This window comes from Clinocottus analis, unplaced genomic scaffold, assembly GCF_023055335.1.
Source record: "Clinocottus analis isolate CAN_PGR_092001 unplaced genomic scaffold, fCliAna1.0.p SCAF_5, whole genome shotgun sequence".
In the NCBI taxonomy this organism is placed as follows: domain Eukaryota; kingdom Metazoa; phylum Chordata; class Actinopteri; order Perciformes; family Cottidae; genus Clinocottus; species Clinocottus analis.
The window spans coordinates 2,024,446-2,045,166 of NW_027176207.1; the positions used below are offsets into that span (position 1 = coordinate 2,024,446).

A 20,721-nucleotide genomic window follows, 5' to 3' on the forward strand; every position below is an offset into this window, starting at 1 on the left:
CTGTGTCGCGCGTGACCCTCTGCGCTCTGTTGTACAACACTGTAAATACATCGGCCTTGACAAATCAATGGCAATGACAAATCCTGACAATTTCCCTTCATGATTCACCCACTTCGCCAGCCGCCCACGATGAAATGAGTATTTCATTCCTTAAAACGCAGAGGCGGCCTTTCCTGCGACGGCTCAGGTGAGTTACAATGAGCGGCTCCCCACCACATCATGTCTCCAAGGCAACCCCGACATCCCATTTCAAATTAATTTGGACAGAAGCGCTTTTCGCAAAATCGAGCCTCACGGCGGAGGCTTCATTCAACCTTAAATGGGGAAAGGAAGAAGAAGAAAAAAAGACGCGGGGGCAAAATGTCAGTCCATTGGAGGCTGTTGTGCACGACGGGCCTCTTGAAAGCAACTCTAAGTGTTTAATGGAGGATCTTTGATGATGATGATGATGGTAGCGAAGATGCTCTTTGTGCAATTCCTGCGGTTATCCCTCTGAGTGCATAAGTGAAGCTTTGCCTGTACATTTGTCAAAGATATTTGTAATAAACACACCTTTGAAACTCCCAGCAGCTGGTTTCCATTTCGCGGCGGGCTGCGTGCGGATGTAATCATCTATAGGAATAAACAAGCGCATTATATGCACGCGTGCTCCAATTAGAGGTGTGGAACTCTACATTCAGACGGGCTTCAACGACAATAATGGACCGGACACAGGATTTGAGAGGGGACAGGTGTCACTCAGAGGCAATGCACTGTCACACACCGATGCACAAATATACCTTCTTCTTCTTCCTCCTCCTCCTCCTCCTCCTCCCTTCTGCTCTCTCATCCCTTTCGTACGTGCAGGTTGAGTCACAGCGGAGAGACAGGATTGAGCACTGCGCCTCATTCCCTCTCTGCATTCATAGTGTGTACATAAATTCCTACTCCGTATGTGTGGAGATGTGAGATGGGGGGGGGGGGGGCGTCCAGCACCGGAGATTGCTGACGGATCAGGAACGCTGTCTGATGCCGCACCAGAGGAGAGCGATTAGAGCAGGTTTTGTCGCTTTCCCCCCCGATATTTTTGGGGCCTCGTCCCTTTCCATCACAGTCACTGACAGGTCCACTTCCTTCTTGTCCCGATAAGGAAGCGCTCTCTTCATCGCAAGGAGACACGAGGTGATTAGCCGACGCCGGAGGACATATGGCATCCACTGAATCAAGGTCAAGCCTTGCAGGAAGCCCTGTTTTTGACAGGATTTCTCCGTAATTGCTTCCGCTGAAAAATGCAAAACCTTCAAATTGAAGATTGGACCTGCTTGTGCAGACAAAAAAAAAAAACAGCCACTGAAGGCGAGGACGAGATTAATCTGGCTCGGATATTGACCGTCTGCAAAGCAGAGCCTGGGAAGACTGAGAGAGAATGTCAAACAGGCAAAGGGAGACCGATGGGCTGGCTGATGGAAGGGGAACGGGTCACACTGTTGTCTCTGATCCTCCTGGACCTCCAGTCCACATCCTGAAGGAAAGGGATTGGTTCGAGATCAAAGGGAGAAAAACAGCAGACGAGAGAGGAGGAGAGAGGACATTGACCGTGATGACCGTCCGTCATCAGCTCCTCTCTCACCTCGCTGCCCCGAGGAGGCCGGACACGTGCACTCAGAGTGCATGTACTTTAACACCACAGGTGCATTCTGCAACCTGATCAATTATATTGTCCAACTTTATTCTTGAATAAGTGAATTATAATATCAACTCAAAATTGCAACATTTGTTATTGAGAAAAAATAGATTTTTAAAAATATATATATATATTGTTTTAAATTAAATAAATGTCCTATATATATATATATATATATATATATATATATATATATATATATATATATATATATATATATATATATATATATACATATATATATATTTATATATATATATACATATATATATATATATTGGATAATATATATATATATATGTATATATATATATATATATATACATATATATATATATAAATATTTATATAAATATTATTTTTTTATTTTAAATAAATGTATTAAAAAAATAAAAGGACATGTTAGACACACTAGACTTGGACATTCAGACTGACTTCAGTACATAGACATACTAGTTACAGCACTAAGCTCATATGGACATCCTAGCATGTCTAACACGGTCCTGCACAGTGTTTTGCTAGCTTGGTACAAACTGCGGACACTGAACTGAATGATGAGGAGAACCGGCGCCAACTGAACCGTCTCAACATTCACACTGTCATTTTTTAACCGAAAAACACGTTTTTGGGGCTGAAAATGCTTCAAAACATGTCTTGTGTTTATTGTTTTATTATTTTTTAAAGGCAAGGAGTTGCAGGTCCGTTAGAGATCAAGGACAACGGGGTCTGGTATTCATGTCAAGGTCATACGAGCTGCAGAACACCAACTAGGGGACGCTATAGGTGTTCACATCCCCTCGGCCCGTCTGTCAGAAAGACTCCACGCTCGTGTGCGGCGAAGCGGCACATATTCCAGCATTAACACTCCACCGCACCGCCGCGAGAGACGACACGCATGCTTTTATGAGATGCGGTAAAGCCTTTGATATCTCATGAGGACTGTGGCTATTTATTTATTTGTGTGTGTGTGTGTGTGTGTGTGTGTGTGTGGGGCGGGGGTCTTAAGCAATGTTTCTGGGCTAATCACTGTTGAAATGTGTTTACATGCCGCAGGAAGGAGCTGATATGAAGTAAAATCTTCAAAAAGCAGGAGCTTCTAATCTGCAGGTCGGGGGCAGGATTAAGGCACCTTTCAGAGGAGGCTTCCCGCGTTAATCCCCCCGCCTCGGCACAAACAGAGGTTTGTATATTCATACGCAGATTGGGAAGCGGAGCAGTTGTGGGTATCACTTCTGTGCGTGCGCTGAGCTGATCAGTGGGGGGGAAAAGCCAGGGGACGTGACTATCTATGCGAGAAACTTTAACTCTGAGGAAGTGATTTGAATAACATTAGCAGCGTGTTTTTAAAGGAGGTGAAGTGGAGCGGGGGTTAGAGAAGTGGAGCCTCGAACAGGAAGACATGTTTTAAATTCGTCGTGTCGCTCGATGATGAACCAATGAAGCTCATTTCATCACTTTTCCCTGTCAAGTGAGGTCATGTTGTCATATGGATTTACATTTTAATTCCTCTGAGGCACCTGAGGTGACGACTGGGGTCGGAGGTCACGGAGAGCGAGAGGTTTGTTGTCGCCGTGGAGGGAGGGGGGGGGGGGACGCCCCATCCTATACAAGTCATATCCAGGAATTAATGACCACGAAAATGAGTTTTTTTTTGTTATTTTCTAACATTGAATTCATGTCCGGTCACAAAGGTGCATGGCGGCGAGGTGGGAAGACACAGACCGACGGCGGCGTGGAGCGGAGCGGCGTCTCTGACACTATCTGTCTCCACAGCGCCGAGAGACAGCGCGTCGGCATCACACACCGGGGGAGGGGGGGGTGTTTAGGAGGGGGGAGGGGCTCTGAAAGCTCTCGTGAAAGGTCAGCCGAGCCGGCTGCCGCTGCTCTTCCAGCGGGCTGCCACATGGCGCCGCAAAGGTCAGACGGAGCCCACGGCCGCACCGGAGGTGATGCGAGAATACAAGGAAATGTCACCGACGCCGACGCGGCGCCGGACAAAAGTCGATACCGACGCGGCTGCGGCTGCACGGGGCTCGCTCCGGCCTCTTGCTGGAGAGACAATTTCCAGTCGAGTTGGTGGGGAGGATGTCGTTACTGGAGGAGGAGACCAGATAGTGTGTGTGTGTGTGTGTGTGTGTGGGGGGGGGGCCTTTGCTGATGTACACAGAATTTAAGCGCTGAACACCTGCAGGCCTGTAAGAGCGCTTAGTGAGGACTCTCTCTTCCCCCGAACATTACGGAGCCATCGGAAGACAAAATGGCCACTGCCCGCCCTCCTCCCCTCAGTGTCACATCCCCTCTGTGGCTCCCCATATGGGCAGCGGCCATGATGGGCTTATTAATCCCCTGGGAGGCCGGGGACAGAGGATGAGTGTGTCCAGGCCTGCTGTAATATCCTCTGGCCCCGCCCCCTCCATTCCCTCCACCAATGGCATCTGTTTCCTCTGGATTAAGGCCCTCGCTGAGCATCGGGCTCTTCCGGCTCGCTTATGAAAGACGTCCGACGCCGAGGTACAAACACACAAATACACACCGGCGGGCCGCTGCTGGGGTTTACAGCTGAGCGTGCACTCGCTGCTCAGTCCATCACAAACGCTTTAGAGTTTCCACGGCGGGTCGAGGAGTTGAATTTTTCATGAGCGCAAAATAAATCCTTGAAAATCCTTTTTTTTTTTTTTTTTTAAAACAACGACAATTGAAGATAGATTTCGCCAATTTTATGGATTTTTTGGGAGAGAAAAAAAGAAAAAATCCTGAAAGTCGTTTCTGTACACATTGTCCATTTATAAATTCAACTCTCTCTTTCCCTATCCTTCTCTTTCTTTCCCTCTCTATCTCACCCTCCCTCTCTCTCCAGCATCACAGGGGGTCTCCTCTCCTTCATCCCTATCTCTCTAGCCATCTCTTTCTATCTCTCTCTCTCCCTCCATCTCTCTTTCTCTCCCTCTCTCTCCCTCATCCCCCCCTCTCTCCATCCCATGGGCTCTCCTCTCCTTCTTCCAGCTCTCCACCTGTGAAGGCGTCTCTACTGATCCTTTCATCTCCTCCACAGTAAACAACTCGTTTCAGCGTCTGTATTTCAGAAAGAAAACTCTAGTTTACTGGACGTTGCTCTTCGCTGCAAAGCTTCTGACCTCGAGACGCGAGCCTGCAGCCGCCGCTGAGAGACGACGCGAACCAGATTAAACAGATTAAGAGCTAAATAGTCATCAAGGCGATAGACGTTGGGGTCTGAGATCGCATTTTAGGCTAAAACGCCTCCTTCGCTCTCAAGGTCGACCTCGGAGGATAATTAAAGTGATTTAAGGCAAAAGTTTGACATCCTTTGCACTCTGCTAAGTTGCTTTCTGGTGGCATAGTATTCATCACAGCCCATTACCTCACATGTCAGACTGTCGGTCACTGACGGCGGTGTTTCATCGGCCAATCAGAGCCTCCGTTTCCACCCTCTCAGTCGACCCGCAGCATGAATAGAGATCCAGCGTCAGATGCTAACACACTTACCCTGAAGGGTAACGACATCACAGATCCATCTCTGCCCTCACTCACTCTCTCTAATCCCGTTCATCTCCCACATTTCCCACTTTCTGCTGGTAATCATATTTGTTGCCGCTGAATAAATGGCTAACATGCTCACGGACCCTCCCCCCCCTCTCACCCCCACTTTGAACAACTGCACAGCTGCCAAAGCTGAAAGCTCGGGGTCCGATGCCCCGAGTGCTTTGAAGCACTTTGAAGTGTGTATTCATCGGTTTCAGTCGGGTCGAACGCAGAACTTTGCATCGCTCTGTATCGGGCTGGTGAGCTGTGCGGCCTCGCACGCTTCCTGACTCACAATGTGAGCTTTAAAAAGAACCCGTAAGCATCCGTGGTCCTCAACTTCTAGCTGCGAGCCCCCCGAGGGAGCCAGATCCTCCTGTTTCTCCTCCTAATGGAAAAGGCATTGGGCATGAAATTTCCCCTGACAGCTTGACTCCTTTAAAGCCAGCAGAAGATGTGCTCTCCACTGCGGGGTTAATCAATGAGGGCGAAGGATCGAGGAGATCCAGATGAGAGTCAAAGGGTCCGATGTGCGGGAGAGGAAAGACGCCATCGTCGGACGGAGACAAACTCTTGTTTTCATTCCTGCTTTTGCGACGTGTGTCCTGGGACGCGTGGTTTTGGTTTTGGACCACCGGCCCGGCTCCCGGGGGCCACTCGGCCTCCTCGAAAAACAGAGGTATTATGCTATGAAACCGGAAACGCCAGACTCAGAAAGGACGTGGTTAGCGGACCAATCACAGCCTTGCGGGCTCGCGTAGCTTTGACGGGGAGTCAGAAATTTTGGGTGACGCACTCAAAATGGCCGATTTGACAACGCAAGGGCGGCCATGCGTGTCTTGCGTGTCTGCATTCATGTGACGTCGGCTGTGGTTGAAGTTTAATGCTTTGGAAAAACATGCCACAAACTTATTTACGCTGAATCAGTGACTGTTTCACTGTTAGATTCTCATCTGTTTCTGTTTAATCTCACACACAAACTTAACCTCTCTCCTGATAGCCATGAGACCGTCTCTGTCTGAAAGAGCGTGCACTTCCTTTGTTGTCACGTCATGCCGAGGCCGATCTCAAGACGTCCTGATAACCTGAAGCTATTTAAAAAGGTAGCGCTTGGATATGCAGTTAGTGAAGTAGCACGTCGTATCTCTGACTCCCTGCAACAAATAAATGTCCCGACTCATGACTTTACCACCAGGTGTTGTTTCTCACACCGATATTTCCATCTGGCCGAGCCCATTTCCTGTTTGACGAAGCTCTTTCACACCCGACGCGTTCAGCTGGTTCTGCTCTCGACACAGAACCAATAGCCATCCACCTAACGAGCAAAATACACTGAAACCCTTTCATGTTTCTGTCTGATATTCCTCGTGAATCCTTGAACCCCGCCCGTGTCTTTGAAAGGAGTTGAGATTCTTCGCGCAACACAACAATTATCCAGCAGCACTGCGGCGCGTTAAAGGACTAGAAGGTCTCCGCTGCTGATGCAAGAGAGCTTCAAAGCCTGTAAGGTCCCGTTGCTGTGAAAAGCCGGTCCTCACAATGACACTCCTTCGATATGCAAGTCAACAAAAGCTCTTTTATGGTGACTGCCAGCCTCCGAGATAGAGAGGCTGCCGGTGCGTCCCTTTTATCAGACTGGTTAATACAAGTGGGTGAATAGGGACGAGTGCTCCGACTCCGACGCAGTAACAATAATAACAATAATATAATATCCCTCTTCATGTTCCATCTCCTCTCTGGAGCCCTCGCCCTGAATAACTCGACGTCCTCTCCACCTCTCCGCCCAACACATCCACATTCTCACAAACTCTTAAAGCTCCACTGAGAGCGACGCAGCCAAACCCTCCCCCCCCAAAAAAAGAAGGGAAATTAGCAGCCGGGGTCCATAAACGCTGCCGGTGTGTTTGGCCTCGTCGAGCTCCTGGGACGGCTCCATTCCACCGGCGGTGTGTGTGTGTGTTTTCCTCGTCTTTATCTGATCTGGAGGCTCTTTGTTTAATTGTCTCTCGTTGGCGTTCTCATTACGAGTGTTCTTTTCGCAGTGCGCTCTCTCGGGCCCGATGCTGGCATGCGCGCGTGGATGAAGCACAACTCTTTTCTTTCTACTCTTAAACAATGCAGAGAAGGTTTCCTGCTGCATTTGCATCCAGTTTAATCAGCCTAATTAAGCATCAGGAGCTGGAAATGGCATCGTTTCACTCATGACCAAAGAGCAACTTCTGCTGATTGCGTAGTGAAGTTTAGATTGCTCACTGAATCAAGGATGGGAAACTTTGATGGTGCAAACAAAGGATTGCTGACGACTGTGAGAGCATGGAGAGGAAAATAAGACCCGTTATGCAGATGTGGAAGAGGGATGACAAGTACTTCTGCTCTACAGACGAGCACAGAGTCAAACCACCCCCACAGATATTGCACAAATATTCACAAATAAAGGATTTAAAGCAATATAAATTACAGTTCACACCATCCATCATCCAACCACCTGTCAATAACGGGTCAATAGCAGGCAGGCTGATTGATATTTGATAATTATGACATTTCATTGGATAACTTCCATTTAACCGGCGCAGCTTTTCCCGTCTTTACGGCTCTCGTTCAGCGGTCCAGTACACACACGTATGACCAATCACACGCGGTGTGAATCATCTACGTGATGCTACTCGGCCAATCACGCCGGTGTATTCCGATGAGCGTCGCTCGCCCTCGACTGGAGTGAGACATTCACGGGAGAGAGAGAGAGAGAGAGACGATAGTTGGGAAGAAGTCAGGAGTTATTTCACGTGGCGCAGTGATGTGAAGCGCCGCCACGAGACAAAGCACAACATCTTCAAAGAGTACGACTCGCATCTGAAGTTAAGGCACAGAAAAATAAAAATACACATGAATTACATGCGCGACGATGATGTGAACAGAGCTGAAACAAGTGCTTTCATAACCGTGAACACAGTTATGTCTTTAGATGACAAGAATATCAAATTTTGTCTCTTTTGATTGACATCGCTTGATGTCAGAATACATTTAAAGCTGCAGGACAATTCGGTTAAATTCATTTTTATCATTTTAAGAGTCACATTTTTCAAAAGCTAAGAGAGTATGTATTATTTATAATCAATCCAGTTCAAATCTGTAATAATAAATCGTGTTATTTCATTTAACTTTAACTTGACGGTCCGTAAACATACAGACGTTAATACAACGGTTAAGGTATTTTATCACGCGCCTCTTTGTTTGCCTTCTTTTGTTTTTACGTCTCCGTGCTTCCATTGGGCACCTGCGTGTTTAACCTCCCGTTGCAATGCATTGTGGGTTCGTAAAGGGCTCAACATGTCTGCCACAGAGCCCTCAAGCGCTCCATGATGTGACAGTAGGACACCACTAAACCCTCACGGGCTTCACAGGAGCCTGAAAGCCTGAGAGTCCTTCAGGGAGGAGACTGAGATGAGTTAATGTCTCCAAAATATGAGACGCCCAACTGGCCGTGCCACACACATCAGTTTCAGGCTTTTTAAGTTGTTTAACTGAGACAACGTGAGCGGTTTAGAGAACAACGTATCTCAACTAGAGCCTTCCAAAGAGGTAAGGAGCAACCGATAGTCACCGTACCTTTAAGGGAATCAATGAAAACAGACCTAAATGTAGTGAAGCAAAAAAGGAAACTCAAGTAAAGGAAGTGCTTTGTATTTGCTGGCTTATATTCCTCTAACAAAGGAAAAGAAAGCAGACATGAGGTGGACGTTCATCTGGATCCTTCCTTCCTGCTCTATAAACTGGTCACAATGAGTCGGAGTCATTACCTGCGGTTGCTTCGTCAGAGTGGTGACGAGCTTCAGTAAAGCGCCGCCGTCCAGTGAGATGTTAAGAGGATTTTTCCTCCGTCGACTGCAGCGACGTGTCGCTTCGCCTCTCTGCAGAAGAGACGCTGCAACGTGTCTGCAGAATACCCACAATGCACCTGACATCGCTGTCTTCAACTAACTAGACTGCGTAACGCTGCGTTCAAGTCAAACTGGCTACAAGATTACGTTAACCTTTTGGAAAACGTGCAAAAATCCTCCGATGCCCAATTTAATACCCAGCATGCCACAGTCAGACAATGTTTTGGCATAAAATCTGTGTTTTTTTTTCCATTTTTGAACCGAACGACACAGTTTTTTGACTGAAACTCCTTCCTAACAGGACAAGACTTTGTTTTATTGTGATTTTTGTTGCAGATTCTGATTCTTTAGGTCGTAATATTTCCAAAAAGGTGTCTTATTGACGCTCCAGGGGGCATTTTTAGGGAATCTGGCTCATATCATGCTGGATGTTCATAGTTACGATCAAAATATCTTTTAAAAGTGATTTTTTTTTTGTTGCAGATATACATTTTGCTCCCAAGACTTTGCTGAACAAATACATACAATAAACACAAGTATTGGAACTAATTTGTGGTTCCTACGACGACTCAAACAGGGAAAAAGAGGCCTGGAGACAAAACTGCTTCCACAGTTTTCGACGGGTAAAAGGCCGGTGGTTTGAGAGCGATCCTGTGCCGGACCCCCCGTTGCTGTCTGCTGGGGGTTCCAGTCTGCACCGGGGGTCCGCCACCAGATATAGCTCTTCCTCCTCGCAGTCCAATATCAGGTTTGAATTGGCAGTCGGGGGGGCAGCGTCTGGCAGACTGTCTGACTGAGCTCCTAAATAATTCACTCTCCGCTCTCCGTGTCTATAGACCTGTAAGCTGTCGCTCAGAAGATTGTAGTTTCCATAGATACTCACCGGCTGCCATGTTGGGCTCGCTCACAGACTCAGAGGACACGGCACGGACCACGAAGAAGAGACGCTTTCTCCATAACTGTGGTCATGCTTTCTCCATAACTGTGGTCATAACTGTACCTTATTCAGTTGTTTATAGAAAATATCATATCCTATATACATTACACTATTACATATATAGATTAATGTTCATTTGACATGTTAATGACTGAAGATGTTAAGGATATCACACTGGTTTTATAAATACTGACGTGGGGGTTATTCTGCTCTCTGATTGGCCGCCTGCTCCTGCTCAGTCCAGAGAGAGTTGCATGACACACAAGTCTTATTCCTAAAACTTGGCAAAGAGCTTTTTACCTATTTAACCCCTAACTCGTCTCCTGAGATGATCGGTTGTCTCTCTGAGCGACAGAGAGAAGTAACACTGGAGCTGCTGGAGAGGCGGCATCGTGGTCTCCGTGTTAAACGGGTTGTTTATTATTTACCGGCAGCCTGCGGAGTCACAGCGCGGCTCATCCTCTCACTGCGGAGGATCATTGCCTGAGACAGGGGAGGGTGGGCACCCGTCATCCGCAACGTCCACGCGCCTCGACATCATCATAGCGCCGGTGGATCCGCCCCCGGTACCGGCCGCATGACTCTCCCTGACGGCGCGGAGGGAGTTCTGTGTACCGACGCATGACGGACAGACGCGGCGTAACGCGGCGTAACGCGGCCTGGAGACGACGCGCCGCAGGAGGACGAAGGGAACAAACTGTTATTTTAGGCCCGCTCCGAATGAGAGGGGGGGAGTGTGTGTGTGTGTGTGTGTGTGTGTGTGTGTGTGTGTGTGTGTGTGTGTGTGTGTGTGTGTGTGTGTTGATATGAATTCCCAGCGTGCTCGGCAGAGAAGAGACGGAAAAGGTCAGAGCCCGCGTTCATCTTTTCGGCTCACTTTTCGCTCGCGGCGTCACCTTTTTTTTTCCAGCTTTTTAAAAAAAATGTATTCCTCTGTGTCCTCCCTCCTCCTCCCCCATCCCTCCCTTCCCCCACCCCCTCAATTCCATCCCCATCCCGATCTCTCGGGGGGTAAATAAATGGAGCCGCGCGTCGCGGCGCGTCTTCCCCGCCGATGACATTTCTGTCATCCGCCGCCGCCGCCGCCGCTGTCTGCCGGGTGTCACTCACGCTGAACCGTTGTCACTCATTACACGCTGCCACCGACGACACTGTTTACCCGGAGCAATTAACACGCTGTTTATTCCAAAAGGCTTGTACGTGATCCAAATGAAACGTTCTGATTCAACATTTAAAACGGGGTTTAAATAGACCGTGCATATAAACGGGGAGGGGAGGGGCGATGCTGGTGGGGGGATTATATTAGTTTACCCTTGTAAATACTGTTTTTAATGGGGGAGAGAGGGGGGAGGGAGGGCCGGCCCTCACGTGAGAGACTCACTGAGTCATCGTCTGTGTCCTCCACCGCCTCACCCACTCAGGATTATGGCAGCTCTCTGCGGGCTGCTGAGAGGATCATTTCTCCCACTCGCTCTTCCTCTTTATCTCCAGCATCCATCTATTCCTGCACTCCACAAACACCTGCCGACGCTGCACGTACGTGCATGTGTGTGTGCGTGTGTGTGTGTGTGCTCAGGTTGGGCCTTTTGGGGGTGCTTATTTAAATGTCACGCCCTTTTTTTTGGGGGTGGATTTTTTTTTTTGCACGAAGCGAACTTCCAAATTAAATTTGAAGGTTAATGCGCTTGTAATTCTGTTCGCCTCCGTAATGTTGCAAAAAATTAAAAGTGTAGTTCTCCTGAGCCGTGTGTGTGTGTGTGTGTGTGTGTGTGTGTGTGTGCAGCCCGCAGATAGGCAGATAGATGGTGTGTGTTTGCAGAGGAGATAATAGGGTGGGATGTGTGTGTTGTCGGTTCTCTGGAGTCGGCGCGGCAGATGGTTTTGTGTAGAGAGTGTGTGTTGGCCACGGCAGCTGCTCTCATTGCGCCTCTCTCCATTCTTCTCACCCTCGCACACGCACACACACAGACACACACACACACGCATAAACATAAACACACACACACGCGAGGAGCTCCTGAAAAGTACACCGGGATCACCTGATGGAACTCGACACTGATCCGCTCCATTATTCATGAGCTGACCGAGAGCAGATGAGCACCCGAACACGCTGTAAATATTTAACACAGCTCTCTCCCGGCCACACACACACACACACACACACACACACACACACACACACACACACACAAATTATTAGGGGGGTGGGAAGTTCAGCGATGAGCAGAGTGCAGGAATAGACATCTGCACTGTTCTTCTCCCCCCACCTCTCTCTCTCTCTCTCTCTCTCTCTCTCTCTCTCTCTCTCTCTCTCTCTCTCTCTCTCTCTCTCTCTCTCTCTCTCTCTCTCTCTCTCTCTCTCTCTCTCTCTCTCTCTCTCTCCCCTTCACCTCTCCTCTGAGGAAGAACTTCAAAGCAGCTCTGAAGTCAGCAGGATAGAGGGAGGAGATCCCAAGGGGACATTACCACACACACACACACACACACACACACACACACACACACACACACACACACACACACACACACACGCAAAGTGAGTTTAAAACAATACTTTGCAAAGCATTGGATACGTACATGTGTGAAAACACACACACACACACACACACACACACACACACAGCTAACAAGCCTTCACTTCGTGCCCTTTAAGCAGCGTCTGGGTGACAGCTTCAAACGGGCTGAACTGGAGAAGAGAGCGGCCGTTTCTCATGACCGCGTCCACTTCTCTCACCCCGTTTTTATCATCCCTCACCCCGTTTCTATCATCCATCACCCCGTTTTTATTATCCCTCACCCCGTTTCTATCATCCATCACCCCGTTTCTATCATCTCTCACCCCGTTTCTATCATCCATCACCCCGTTCCTGTCATCTCTCGCCCCGTTTCTATCATCCTTCACCCCGTTTCTATCATCCATCACCCTGTTTCTGTCATCACTCACCCCGTTTCCATCATCTATCACCCCGTTTCTGTCATCACTCACCCCGTTTCTATCATCTCTCACCCCGTTTCCATCATCTATCACCCCGTTTCTGTCATCACTCACCCCGTTTCTATCATCCATCACCCCGTTTCTATCATCCCTCACCCCGTTTCCATCATGTATCACCCCGTTTCTATCATCCATCACCCCGTTTCTATCATCCATCACCCCGTTTCTATCATCCCTCACCCCGTTTCTATCATCCCTCACCCCGTTTCTACCATCCCTCACCCCGTTTCCATCATCTATCACCCCGTTTCTGTCATCTCTCACCCCGTTTCTATCATCTCTCACCCCGTTTTTATCATCCATCACCCCGTTTCTATCATCCATCACCCCGTTTCTATCATCCATCACCCCGTTTCTATCATCCATCACCCCGTTTCTGTCATCTCTCATTCCGTTTCTATCATCCATCACCCCGTTTCCATCATCTATCACCCCGTTTCTATCATCCATCACCCCGTTTCTATCATCTCTCAACCCGTTTCTATCATCTATCACCCCGTTTCTATCATCCATCACCCCGTTTCTATCATCTATCACCCCGTTTCTATCATCCATCACCCCGTTTCTATCATCTATCACCCCGTTTCTATCATCCCTCACCCCGTTTCTATCATCTCTCACCCCGTTTCTATCATCTCTCACCCCGTTTCTATCGTCTCTCACCCCGTTTCTATCATCTCTCACCCCGTTTCTATCATCTCTCACCCCGTTTCTATCATCTCTCACCCCGTTTCTATCATCTCTCACCCCGTTTCTATCGTCTCTCACCCCGTTTCTATCATCTCTCACCCCGTTTCTATCATCTCTCACCCCGTTTCTATCATCCATCACCCCGTTTCCATCATCTATCACCCCGTTTCTATCATCCATCACCCCGTTTCTATCATCTCTCAACCCGTTTCTATCATCTATCACCCCGTTTCTATCATCCATCACCCCGTTTCTATCATCTATCACCCCGTTTCTATCATCCATCACCCCGTTTCTATCATCTATCACCCCGTTTCTATCATCCATCACCCCGTTTCTATCATCTCTCAACCCGTTTCTATCATCTATCACCCCGTTTCTATCATCCATCACCCCGTTTCTATCATCTATCACCCCGTTTCTATCATCCATCACCCCGTTTCTATCATCTATCACCCCGTTTCTATCATCCCTCACCCCGTTTCTATCGTCTCTCACCCCGTTTCTATCATCTCTCACCCCGTTTCTATCGTCTCTCACCCGTTTCTATCATCTCTCACCCCGTTTCTATCTCCCATCCCTCCCTTGAACACGTGATGAAGTCACATGTCTGGCAGAGAGCAGAATGCTCTGGTGATAATATGTCTAATATTGAATGGAGTAATAACAGATCTGAGAGAAACAAGTGAATAAAACATGCTGTTATTTAACCATCGTCAGCGCGGGAACGACCACGTTCTGACAGGAAACAGCCCCAAAACCCACATACGGAAAATAATAAATAAAAGTTGGGTTGAATAATTCAGTTTTTAGTCCTTGATGTAGATTTGATGTAATGTTTTTCTGCTTCTTGATGAGGATGAATCTGGGGCTAAGCTCCCTTTGATCAGGAGATGAAGCCGGCGTTCTCTTGATCTTCCAAGTTTGTTTAAACGCTCCCCGCAGTGGGAGGCTGACCTCCAACTTAAAGGAGGAATCCAAATCCCAAACTATGGAGAGAAGAACTTAATCACCTCTGAATGTCGAGTGTGTTTTCAGAAAATAAGGACGAGGGGGGACGAAGAGATGAGAGAGTCTGATGTACGTCTGGACAGATCGTCACCATGACTCATGCTCTGACTCACGTCACACCGACACAAGACGCACATGTTTAGACTCAAAGAATCATAGAATAAAAAGATGCTTCGTCAGAGGCACACACACACACACACACACAGACGCACACACACACACACACGCACACACAGACAGAGACGCACACACACAGAGACACACACACACACACACACACACACATACACATACACAGACGCACACACAGACAGAGACGCACACACAGAGACGCACACACACACATACACACACACACAGACAGAGACACACACACATAGACAGAGATGCACCCACACAGACACACACACCTACACACAGAAACACATGCACAGACACACACACGGACACAGAGACACTCACAGACACACACACACACACACACACACATAGAGACAGAGATGCACACACACAGACACACACACCTACACACACTCAGACATAGAGACACACACACATATACTCACACATAGACACTCACAGACACACACACACACACACCAACACACACACACACACATACATACACACTTATACACATAGACACACATGCACAGACACACAGAGGCACAGACACACACACACACACACACACATAGACACACACACACAAACACACAAATAGAGACTGTCACACACACAAACACACACACACAGACACACAGACAGAGACACACACACACACACACACACACACACACACACATATATGTCATACACACACACAGATACACAGACACACACACACACAGAGACTGTCACACACACAAACACACACACATAGACACACAGACAGAGACACACGCACACACACATATATGTCAAACACACACACAGATACACAGACACACACACACACAGAGACTGTCACACACACAAACACACACACATAGACACACAGACAGAGACACACGCACACACACATATATGTCAAACACACACACAGATACACAGACACACACACATCCATGGTCATACACACACGCGCACACACACACACACACACACACACACACACACACACACACACACACAGTGAGTGAAAAACAATGCTCTGCAAAGCATTGGATACGTACTGAAAAAAAATGCATGACGCATGTGTGAAACGGGATAAAACATCAAAAGCAAAACTCCAAGTAGAGAGAGAGAGAGAGAGAGAGAGAGAGAGAGAGAGAGAGAGAGAGAGAGAGAGAGAGAGAGAGTACCTGTTTATATGTAGTCAGGAGGAGGGGGATTAAAAATGGATGAAAAGGGGAGAGTGGCGTGTTATTTTGCAGCCGGTGGAGTGGAGGATACAACTCGTCTCAGGTGACCTCGGCGCTGAGCGGCCTCGCTGCAAACGCTAATGATCCTGCAAGCGCACGACGGTTGGAGGTCAACGGCATCTGGACATCTCCAGAAAATATAAATATATATTCACATCAAGCGAAGCCACTGTCACTGCAGAGCTCCCTCTTTCGAACCAGTGAAAGCTCGGTAAAACACCCACTTGGTTTGAGTGACTCAGCTGAGGATACATACTGGAGCACAGGTGTGTGGGTCGTCTCCCCTGACAGACTTTCTACGTTTTCTTTTTATTCTTCATCCATTTTTTTTAGACCCCATATTATGATGGAGATTCTTTGTTCTGGCCATGCGTCTGTGAGAGATCTTACACATCATGAAAACACTGTGACCTGAACTACAACATGCAGGACAACCGAGCAAAATCCAACATGGTGCATTTACATTTAATATATAAAAACGTTCAAATATATGTGCAATAGCTGTTGAGAGGCTTTTATTTTCCACCGGTGGTCCGGTGCCTCGTTCAGTCTCCCACTGTGTAGTTTGTGAAGTGAAATTATTGAGGGGAAATGAGCCTGATTTAACTACACTGGGTGTTATTCCCAGACGCAGAATCCTCCTCGACACATTCGAGTCAGCGTGCGCTAGTTACGATCAATTTAGGCGTCGTAATTGCGTGTCGCGATACCTCGTCGCCATTGAAAGATAATAAAATATCACTCTGAATTACCGCCCACTGCTACATCCCCCCTCGCCCACACGACACAGCAGTAAAAAAACAAACTCCTTAGCTCGAAATACTCCCACAGAGCCCTTTGGATTTGAGGAACACAGCCTATTAAATAGAACATAAAGGAATCACCACCTGCTGGGACGCCGCGCGGCCCGGCCGACGGCTGAAGAGCACTTTCAAGGAGAAGCTGAAAGTGCTGTTTTAGGCCAATTTTCTTGCAGATCCCCGTCTATTTGGCACTACCTCCTCCCCCTCCTTCCCCCACCGACCCCCGCTGTGCTCTCACATTGCAGCACTCTCTGTGTTCGGGTTGTCAGACCTCGTCGCGACACAACGTCTGGGCTGCTGGTGCTCGCCGGAAACACTTCAGCCTGATATATATTTTTTAAAACAGCTCTCCATCCTCCCCTGGTCCCTGTTGAACTGTCACTATCGCACCCTACAACCCACCCCCCATCCGCACACGCACACACACACACACACACACACACACACACCCCACCCTTTGTCCTTCAGAAGAGCTGAAAAGGAAGGAAGTAGGACATGAGGAGGAGCCAGCAGGAGGAGAGAAGAGGAGAGCGCAGAGGGAGGCCTGCGCTGACGGAGAGCTGCATGTGGGGAGGAGGGAAACCACTGAGGTGCTGCAGAGCGCCGTGGTGGTGGTGGTGGGGGTGATGGTGTTAGTGGTGGTGATGGTGGTGCTGGTGGTGATGATGGTGGTGTTAGTGGTTGTCGTGGTGATGGTGGTGATGGTGTTGGTGGTGATGATGATGGTGATGGTGGTGGTGGTGGTGGTGGTGATGGTGATGGTGGTGATGACGGTGATGGTGTTGGTGGTGATGGTGTTAGTGGTGGTGATGGTGATGGTGTTGGTGGTGGTGGTGGTGATGGTGATGGTGGTGATGACGGTGTTGGTGGTGATGGTGTTGGTGGTGGTCATGGTGTTGGTGGTGATGGTGTTAGTAGTGGTGATGGTGATGGTAATGATGATGGTGATGGTGTTGGTGATGGTGGTGATGTTGGTGATGGTGGTGATGGTGTTAGTGGTGGTGATGGTGGTGATGGTGGTGATGATGGTGATGACGGTGATGGTGATGATGGTGGTGATGGTGTTAGTGGTGGTGATGGTGGTGGTGATGGTGATGGTGGTGATAGTGGTGGTGGTGGTGGTAATGGTGTTGGTGGTGATAGTGGTGGTGATGGTGATGGTGGTGATAGTGGTGGTGGTGGTGGTGATGGTGTTGGTGGTGATAGTGGTGGTGATGGTGATGGTGGTGATAGTGGTGGTGGTGGTGGTGATGGTGTTGGTGGTGATGGTGGTGGTGATGGTGATGATGATGTGATGGTGGTGGTGGTGGTGATGGTGGTGGTGATGGTGATGATGATGTGATGGTGGTGGTGATGGTGTTGGTGGTGATGGTGGTGGTGATGGTAATAATGATGATGTGGTGGTGGTGATGGTGATGATGGTGTTGGTGGTGATGGTGGTGGTGATGGTGATGGTGGTGATAGTGGTGGTGGTGGTGATGGTGGTGATAGTGGTGGTGATGGTGTTGGTGGTGATGGTGGTGGTCCTGGTGATGGTGTTGGTGGTGATGGTGGTGGTGATGGTAATAATGATGATGTGGTGGTGGTGATGGTGATGATGGTGTTGGTGGTGTTTCGCTGCTGAAGGTGGATGCAGGCAGGAGACAGCTGCTTTGCGGAGCGAGGAACCGAGAGACAGACGGTGGAGGAAGATAACTGCGAGAGTGACTGACATTTCCCTCACACCTCCTATGAGCGGCTAATCCCTGGATCAGCCTCTTACCTCACCTCGGCCGAGTCCCTCCAGACAGCGGCGGCGGCGGCGTGACAAAATGGAAGACGCGCTTTCCGAGCAGCGCTCCGTATATTCTCCCTTCTGGCCCGGACCGGCACCGCGGCGCTCGAGTCTCACGCAGACGAGTGTTTGGGTCGGACGCCGTCGCCCGGCCTGTCACTCACACGGGTCCTGCTGACTTTTCCCTTTTCTCGCCGAGCTGCATGTCACGAAGGGAGCGCTTGATTACGGATTCACGTCAGCCGGTCGGGCTTTTCTGAACGCTGTCACATCCCAGCGGGGCGGAACACGCAGCAGCGGGTTTGGATTGTGAGTTGTCGTTACCACTCAGGGCTGCACCTATGATTATCTTCATCATATTTAGGATTCACTCCCAATTAATACACCGCTCAGTTTATCAGGAAATAATGACCACGTCCTCCAGAGTGACATCAAGACGGCTCGTTTCGTCCAACCAACAGTCAAACATCCCTAAATATATGGAGTTTACAATGACACAACAAAGGAAGTCAAATAAAAAGTCAATCCTCAAATACAAGAAGATGGAAACATCGCACATTGGACATTTTGTCCCAATTGTTAGTTAATTATGGAAGAAGTTACCATATATTTTTCTGTAAATCGACTAAAAGGTTCCAGTAATTGTTTGAGCTCTATTTTCATATTTTGTCACAATACATGTGTTTAGAGACGGGTCAGAGCTGCTCATACTGTGAATGATGAACTCTTGTTCTTTGTCTGTGTGACTATTTCTCTGTAACAATAAAATAAAAGACTATACATGTGTTTGGATGTTTCTTACATTATATGTTGGGATGCCCAAAGGGATCACAGCTTAACGACTGCAAACGCCAGCAGAGCAATTCAATTAAGTTCATTCTGAATCCTTAAAATGTAGTATGTGTTCATGCTTTTATGTATAAAGACAAAAACTCCATCGACCTCTATATTGACTTTTCTTCTTCTTCTTCTTCTTCTGACAGCACATATCAAAGTTTCAAATGAAACTAAGCTGTAAGAAACAACATTCCCCCCAGTGCACCGTGCACCTGGCACCTTGGCCCCCAGCACACACACACACACACACACACACACACACACACACACACACACACACACACACACAGCTAATGAAGTGTCACCTGGCCCTTACAAACAGAACGACGCCAGGACGATGAGTGTGTGAGTCACTCCAAACATGCACAGTGAAGGATTCACGGACAGTGAGAATAAAACTGGGTTCAAGTTAAAGCTCGTGCACGTGAAAACAATATATGACCTCACGATAGTCTTTGTCTATTCAGCATCCTTCCTGCAGAGGATGCAGCTCCATGTGACTAGCATCGACATATTGGAGACGATGCTGAGTGTGTGTGTGTGTGTGTGTGTGTGTGTGTGTGTGTGTGTGTGTGTGTGTGTGTGTGTGTGTGTGTGTAAACTGTGTGCACGCGCTTCAACCGACACAATACGCCCCTCATTTCACACAAAATATTTTTTTTAAAAGCTTGGCAGCGATATAAGGAACAGTGACGTGACATCAAACGCCCCGCGGCGGCTCGCGGAGAGGAAATAGAGGAGGAACAAAACAACACAAAAACACAGCAGCTGCTCACAGTCTGGCAACGGAAATCGACGAGTTATTAAAAAAACACACACACACACACACACACACACACACACCACCATCTGCAAAGCGAGGAGAGGCTCCGCGCAGCAGCGATACCTGAGGACGTAAACACCTCAATGCGCGCACACCGTGTTCACGCTCCGGCTCCGTCTTCTTCGCTGATGCTGCCCGTTATCATCCCCGCTCCCCCCGCCAACTTGATCCCATTTCAGCTCCCTCCGGATAAACTCTTACCTTTTGTTGTTGTTGTTGTTGTTGTTGTATTTATCCGGCGGTGTGTCGCCCTCGCTGCGGTATCTTCCGTCGCTCGGGACCTCGGTGCTGATGTTGAAGCCGCCGTCTTCCGTCCCTCCTCTTCGGCGTAAGCTAGCAGCCCTCGCTGCCTCCGCTCGCTCGCTCGCTCGGCTTGTGGTGCTGAAGTGGACAGCGCACCGAGGAG

The 20,721-nt window shown here is 48.4% G+C and overlaps 1 protein-coding gene across 1 annotated transcript in view; it reads right to left on the minus strand.

Moving 5' to 3' along the window:
* srrm3 (serine/arginine repetitive matrix 3) overlaps positions 1–20,702 on the minus strand; it is a 74,817-nt gene extending 54,115 nt beyond the window's left edge. The window contains exon 1 of the mRNA XM_068599857.1: positions 20,517–20,702. The gene's annotated coding sequence lies outside the window, so the exon portion shown is untranslated. The remainder of the gene's footprint in view (positions 1–20,516) is intronic.
* Positions 20,703–20,721: the final 19 nt, after the last annotated feature.